The following is a 7,579-nucleotide window of genomic DNA, read 5'->3' as shown; positions in this document are numbered from 1 at the left end:
ATGACCTTAGAAACATATTCTGTCTTCATAACTATCAAAAACATGAAATGATTTGCAAAGTGTGAAAGTGTTACAGCTGCAGAGAGCATCTTTGGAAGCTGTTTACATAGCTAATAATATACGATGTAACCATGGAGACAGTCAGTCACGTGAGCTAGCGGTGCATGTTTACTACAGTGAATAAGGTGATTGCGTCCACACGCTGCAGAGGGTAAAGACATTACTTCAATATTGATATATATTTGCCTTCTGTTGACCATCACCTCAGGTTCACCATCACAGTTTCAGCAGACAGATGCACACTGTCTAAATATGAACACATTCAAAAACTCATGTCTCAGAAATAAGCACAGCTGTTCATGTTTGTCATTAGAGTTTTATTTGTAAGAAAATTATGAACTTCATATTGTGCATCAAATAAAAGAACATTTCACAACTCTGAGTCAACAGAAACAGGAAACAGAAATGTCTCTAATGTAGACGTGTACAGTGTAGTGTAAGCATTAAAAGATCATAAAGGAAACACTAACATTTATGTGAAACTAATTGTAATAAAAAAATGAGCAGGTGGTTTATAGATGTAAAAGAAAGAATCTGAAAACAACACTTTTTTGGTCTAAGTGATCAAAGTAGAAAACAGAACTGATGTTCAAGAACAAACCGTAGCTGCACTAATATTACACATCTCCATTGTTGTGGTGAACAGACATGTTGCTTTTAAAACCACATGCAGTGTGTGACCGTGACTGTTCACTGAGACCATGAACGCCACTTCGCTGAAGCCTTCGCCTTCTTCTTCTTCTTCTAAATTGGAAGCAGAAGGAGCACGAGCTGCTTTGATCTACTGAAAGGAAAAAGCAGAACATCTGAGCTGAAACCAGTCAGCTGAAATCATTAAGACAGGAACAAATTCAATGCAGTGTCTCAGGTGGCTTAGCCTGTTACAACTGTTGATACAAGCTAAATACGGTTAACACACAGTGTCAGGGAGCTCCAGTGTGGGAACTAGTGGCTTTAGGTTTGTAGTCATTTAACTTTCATCCATTCATTCATTTAATTCAGGAGGAAGAAATGCCAGGTTGGTGCAGGCTGGTTACATGCATTTGGTCCCATGCTGTCTTTAACTAAATGACTTGGTTCACTTTATGGCTGGGCTGTATGTGGGGTTATATCATGTTAGGGCTGGGCGATATGACCCAAAATTCATATCTCGATATTTTTTAGCTGGATGGCGATATAAGATATATATCTCGATATTTTTTTAAAGCCATAAAGTAAGAACAAAAAGAGAGTTCTTAGTCAAAGCTGTGTCCCAGATGTCACACAGGCACTTTTATTAACATACAGCATAGATGTACATGAAAAAAACTACTCAAAAATAAATTATGAGCATTTATTAAATAATAATGCTCCATAAATAAAAGAAAACTGTTGTTTTTGTCCATAACAAAAAGCTCACAATTGTGCAGTCAAAATGTAAACTAACAGACGCTGAGCATAATAACAAAGATTTCACAGCTGCTCTGTTCCCAACTTCTACTGCGTGACCGACAGCCTGGAGTTTGAAATCCGCTTCAGGTGCCATTTATGGTCCTTATACACACACAATACGGTAATATTACGTTGAAGCACAGTGCGTATCACTCCGCGAGGCTCCTCGGTAGCCGTAATGCTCCGACAATCCATCAAGCGGTGCAGCTCCGTAGCTTACCAAAGTTGTACTAAAACATTTTTTGACAGATTGCTGAGCGCTGTGTTCCACATAAAATCGGTTCGCGGTCATCAAGCACAACCAGAATTCATACATAAGGCGCGCTGTCAACTTTTGAGAAAATGAAAGGATTTTAGGCTGTGCAGCCCCTGTGGGCTGCATGGCGTTAGCGTGGTTAGCTCGTTAGCGTGGTTAGCTCGTTAGCACGTTGACGCCGTCCAGCCCCATGCACGGAGCGATGCGCAGTAACTCGTTAACGGAGATTTGCCGTGTTCATCTTGTCGCTGCCTGCAGGTGAAGCTATGGGGGAGGAGGGGGAGTTGTGTTCAGTGAAGGAGAGGCGAGGCGGAGTAACGTTGCGTAGAGACAAAAGTGGACGAAAGAGAGGCAAACTTATGGCTCCACAACTATAATTATAACGTATATATCGATATAAAGGATATTGTCACATCTTATATCTCGTATAAAAATATATCGATATTTTTAAAAAACTCGTTATATCGCCCAGCCCTAGGTTATATCATGGTATTTGGGCAGGAGTTCCTGTCCCCTGTTAGACTTAGAAAGTTTCTCCATAAGTAGAGTTTCTAACTCTTATAGCTTTTAGCACATCTGTGGCTGACAGCTTTTTGGTGGCTCTTTTTACCCCACACTGGTTGTGAGTGTGTAAATAGCCCCACTAGTTCTTTTGGGTTGCAGTTAACTTGGGAGGAAGAGGTAGGTCTGCCATGACTAGATGAATAACAATTATCTGGGATACATAAATTTCATAATGCATGCATATATCTCTATAAACCTGCCTGAGGGCTGCCATTTTTACATTCAGTTATTTCTTTGTTGAATCTAAATAATGAATGTGTTACAGTTAAACTGACACTGGTCAGTGTAAATGGCTCATTGGGACACAGAAACCTTTAAATTAAACCTGATATCGAGTGTCAAACAATATCAAAGCTGTAAAAGCTGTTTACAGTCAGAATTTATAAAACTATGATTGTAAATAAATTCAAACAAGTGAGCTTTTCTCTTTGTGCTGAATATCAACACTGTGGTTTCTTAGACTGTAAGCTTTACTTCAGCACAACCAGTTGTAGAAGCTGCCACTCCAAATGTCTTTGATAACAAGAAAAAAATACCTTTTCAGTCCACGGCCTGAAGTTCTTCTCTGACATCTTCTGCCATCAGCTTTGTCTGCTGGTTTGAAGACAATAAACCACAAAAAGATGATTTAGTCACTTTGTCTGCGTCATGCAGCTCGAATGTGTCGTGTAACGATGTTGAATAGCCGTCGTTATCCCTCTGCTGTGTCAGTAGGATTGTACTGTACAGCATCTCATTGATATGTGAGGAATGCTAATGTAACACGATAACAGACTTACATCATTAAAACATAAAGGACAGGAGATATTTAGATATTTTTATATTTATATTACATTTTATAGCTGACGGATATTACTAAATAGATAGAATTTACTAAATAGCTGGATGAACATGAAAAATATGTCTATAATAACAAATGACCATGAGAGCCAGTAGAATTAATTCAACTGGACACTCAAAAGACGTCCTTAAATGCTCTTTAAGTGGCAGAACAGACGAACAAACAGTTAATCGCTTACTTGAGATGAAATCTGCTCAGCTACTTTGAAAACAGCTTCTAACTGGTTCCTCCTTTAACAGGATGACTGCTCAGGGGTAAGGCCATCATGCAGTCCAGCAACCTTTATGGTTCTGCTTTGATTCACCAGGAACTATTAGGGAAACCTTCCAGCGCCTCCTGTGAAAGACACAGGCATAAACACACAAACATTTATTAACATGTTCCACAGTCTTCCAGTTTGATTTTCTCATCCTGTGGACAACAACGTACATGGATGCAGGTTTATTGTTAACTTTTGTAAGGTTTATTTAGTGAACATATCCAGCTGCAGCTCCACTGTGATCCTGAACTGGATAAGCACTTAAGAAAATGTGTCAATAAATGGACATACATCAACTTACTATATTTATCCAAACAGACGGGACCAATAATGCTTCACTGAGTTAGAGACTTTAATGTCTCTTCTATGTAAGAATGTCTCGTGCTGATAGACCTGCAAACTTGACAACAAAGGTTTTTCAGACTACATGTAGCTGTCCTCTATGTCAGCTCACACATTTACATTTATGTCACACTTATTTCTGCTTTCCCATTTTATAATTATTACTTACATTTTGATTAGATACCTTGAGTTTGTAAATGATCAGATTACATAATTGGAATACAATGTATCCAATTCAGGGTTGCGGGAGGATGAAGCCTATCCCAGCTGATACAGGACAAAGACAGGCTGCCAGTTTATTGCAGGGCTAACACAATATGTGTAACAGAAAATCCACTTAAATGTTTGATATTTCTTATAATAATCATAATTATGACTATTATTTAAAGGTTTCTTTATAAATACATTTTGATTTTTTATAACCTCTAAAATATAAACCTGAGCTGTTTCAGATTCTGACCTCTGACCTCACTGCAGCTCCCTCTTGGAAGTACGTCTGCTTCTTGTCTACCCCCAGTGTTGACCGCCTGCCCTTGATATCACGTACTGTACCTGAGGAACAAAAAAGGACAAACACTTGCCTTCATTTAAGAAGTACATTCATACAGAGGTAATCTATGGAAACACACTAGTTCACCCTTTGGGAGAAATCAGTTCCTGTGAAACATTTCTGTAAATGAACATCATGTGGAGAATGAATGAAATGAGTTCTTCAGGTGACTCAGCAGTCCCACACTGACAAATGAAATCTAGTTAAACTATTAAGCATATTTGCTCTTCTGAAATCTGTGTTAAACAACAACAAACATAAATTAGTAACAAAAATACAGCTGAGTAGAGGCTTTACAAACCACCAGCAGCCATAATGCTAAATTTTAATCTTCAAATGTTTCTGAGCCGTCTTCAACCTGCTTTTAACACATTAAAGTCCCACAGTCAATGCAGCCTGACTCAATCCTAGATGTTCAGCACACAGAGACACAGAGGTGCCGTTTAAAGTTTAGTGTTAACCTGAGTCACTGATCATTTGCAGTATTACAGAGTCTGGCAGTCTTTGCATGATGTCCACGTCACTGTAAGTTTCTAGCTGACTCTCAGGTGTGACAGGTGTGCCAGCAGGAAAGAGTAATAATAACCTGCATCCTGAGGTTTGTCATGCAGGATTAAAGGAGCCAGGCTTTGTTCACACAGCTAGGATTGTATTTTACACTGACCCTGGGTCAGTATAAGTATCATACAGTTTAAACGAAGCACTGAAACTTGCACATATTTATTACAGATGCACTGAAGCTAATCGAGATATTTGCTGTCAGTCTGTGGCTGCGATTAAACACTTTACTGGAAACTTTATTAACCAGTAACTTCATCAGTCATGACAGAAGCTAATATTTCTGTGCTAACATCGTTTAACCAGTAACAGCTTTACTCCAATATAAGCTAACGTTTACACCGTAACTTTAAGCTAGCACCATAAAGACGGTAAAACACGTAATAATATCTACAAATGCATCTTAAAGCTGTTATATTAGCACTCGGTGTATTACTAACATAACCACATTAACATTACTGACACTCGCTGACTTTTAATAGTCATTCTATAAATGCTGTCCGTTTAAATGGTCTTACCTGTACACACTGCATATCCACCGGATTCCAGCCAGAGTGGATTCTGGAGTCTTCCCACGCTCCTGTTAGTGATCCTCCATCTGGATGGATGAGAACAACCTTCTGAACAATCTAGCAGGAGATGGCCCATATCTATGGGACTGATTTGTGCTAATAACGCCCATTGTATGGACTGATAACAGCCGAAGCGGGTGAATAAAGTCACCCAGTAGCTAGCTGTGCCATTACCCAGCATACATCACTCCCTCCGTAAATGCAATAAACGATACAAAAGTATCGTTCTACCTGTTTTTCAGGTAGTTGTTTACATTATATAATTTATTGTGTTCTGTATACGTCACTACAATGTGATTTGGAAAATGTCTAAATATACCGACAACAGGCACTTCCGCGGCAATCTCTTCAATCGGAGGACCCTTCACGTCAATTCCCGACGCGAGAGGGGTAAACCGGCGCGTCCATAAGTGAAGCAGAGGGAGCCTGACCATGCGTCACACGTTTGACGAGTTGGGAGTGAGAACGTGTTGGCACTGTGCACTCAAGTAGCAGATGTTCAATCTCCTTGTTCCACTGAAGTCTCTGGCTTGCAATGCACCACACTGGGCGGGAAAAGACAGAGAGACAATTGTTAATTTAATGTTGCATTTATTTAACCCTTGAAAAATATATTTACATAAGTAAATATAAGAAAAAAAAACACACAACCCATCTTTTCCAGAATAATTCAACTAATTGCTCTTTTGACCAACCTAACACAGACGTTACATGGTTTTCCTATGAAAAAGACCCTGGAAGACGTTGTATTAAAGGAAAAAAAACATGCTCCCCTTCCCACTTAAAAAAATAATAAATATTAAACTTGGGTTGGAGTTCCTCGCGCCACCAACCTAATGTTATATTAACTTTTTAATGTTGTGTACTGCAGCTCACACAAAATTAAATAAAGCAGGTTAACCTACATGAGCAAGCTCAAAACTGAATAAGATTGTTTTAGCAGTCTCTAAATTTCCAAAAAAAAGGGTTGTCTTTCTTTATTCTCATTAAATGTGTATTTTTACCTGCTGCTTTAGCTGAAGCTAAATGTCCCACTGTTAGCGTCGCCAGCTTCTCAATAGTCATAGAACAGAAGCGCAATAACGAGGTGCAAAATCTTTTGTCCTTTCGAGCATATCGTAACGAAGAGTTAACAAAGTTGGTCTGTCTTTCCTCTCCTGTCAATCACTGGATCGCAGGTCATGTCAGTCAGGATATGGAGTGGTGGTTGATGGAGTGGTGGTTGGTAGAGGTGGGTGGGCGGGGCCAGCATGCATTCAGTGTGTGTTTCACTAAGTTGGGTTGACTAGTTCCCAGAAGAGTTCTGTACATGTTGCACGTTCAGTAAATGAGCAATTCAGTTACTGCTCGACTGAGAAGCCTCCGCCAAATTATTACAATATTCTCCACTGACTGAAGTTCGCCTTTCTGCGTCTTTTTTAAATAACTTTATTCACTACTTGTAACAAGTACAAAATTACACAAAAACAGACAGCAGCAACAACCTACCGTAAGTGAAATCCAACAACAGAATAGTGGCAAGTAAAAAAAATTAACAAAAGGAAGTGTGAATGTTGTTCAGGGTTAATCAGAGATAAGTGATGGAGATGCAGCAATGTGAATTCTGCTTTTTTTATTTGTAGTTAACCTTATAGTCTTTACATATGAATGGAAGTCAATTAAGAAAACACAGAATTTTGGGAGAGATTTGGAGAACCTTGCTTTATAAAATTTCCCTACAAGGAGGCCTTTAGCAGCTGTGCATGTGCATACAACTGCATGCAGCAGATTAGATGATCAGAATTCTTGAACCTTACACACAGGCAAGTCCCCTAAAAAGTCAAAACCATAATACTTTCACTGGTATCATACTGACAAATGGCATAGGTTGGAGGAAAATCTGGAAATGGTTGGCAGTGAAAGAGTTAAAATGTAATGCACTATTGCAACCAACCACTGAAAGAGTAAAAATACACAAACAGTATGATGAACCATTCAAATCACATAATACAGTAGCACTACTGCTAATGTGTTAACGGTAGGTATAACTACTACCGCAATTTTAAAAAATACAGTAAGTAAATGTAAATAACCTTAATACCCCCATAATGCAAAGCAAATTACAGTAATTAACTGTAGAAATGTTTTCAGGTAAGTTACTGGGCAT

The 7,579-nt window shown here is 38.8% G+C and overlaps 1 long non-coding RNA gene across 4 annotated transcripts; it reads right to left on the bottom strand.

Moving 5' to 3' along the window:
- Window positions 1-362: 362 nt before the first annotated feature.
- On the bottom strand, window positions 363-5,880 carry LOC121812090. Of its 4 annotated transcripts, none has more exons than XR_006052858.1 (5): window positions 5,380-5,880; window positions 4,192-4,305; window positions 3,331-3,488; window positions 2,848-2,905; window positions 363-844 (listed from the first exon to the last, which is right to left on the bottom strand). It is a non-coding gene; the product is annotated as an uncharacterized LOC121812090 (long non-coding RNA). The 4 variants fall into 4 exon arrangements; XR_006052860.1 differs by having other exon boundaries at window positions 363-841; window positions 4,214-4,305; window positions 5,380-5,872; XR_006052859.1 differs by having other exon boundaries at window positions 2,848-2,902; window positions 4,214-4,305; window positions 5,380-5,870.
- Window positions 5,881-7,579: the final 1,699 nt, after the last annotated feature.

The sequence above is a fragment of the Haplochromis burtoni genome, unplaced genomic scaffold, assembly GCF_018398535.1.
Source record: "Haplochromis burtoni strain Fernald_Lab_line unplaced genomic scaffold, NCSU_Asbu1 Contig_429, whole genome shotgun sequence".
Classification (NCBI taxonomy): domain Eukaryota; kingdom Metazoa; phylum Chordata; class Actinopteri; order Cichliformes; family Cichlidae; genus Haplochromis; species Haplochromis burtoni.
Note: the sequence above shows the minus strand (reverse complement) of the source record. Positions and strands in the feature narration are given on the sequence as shown.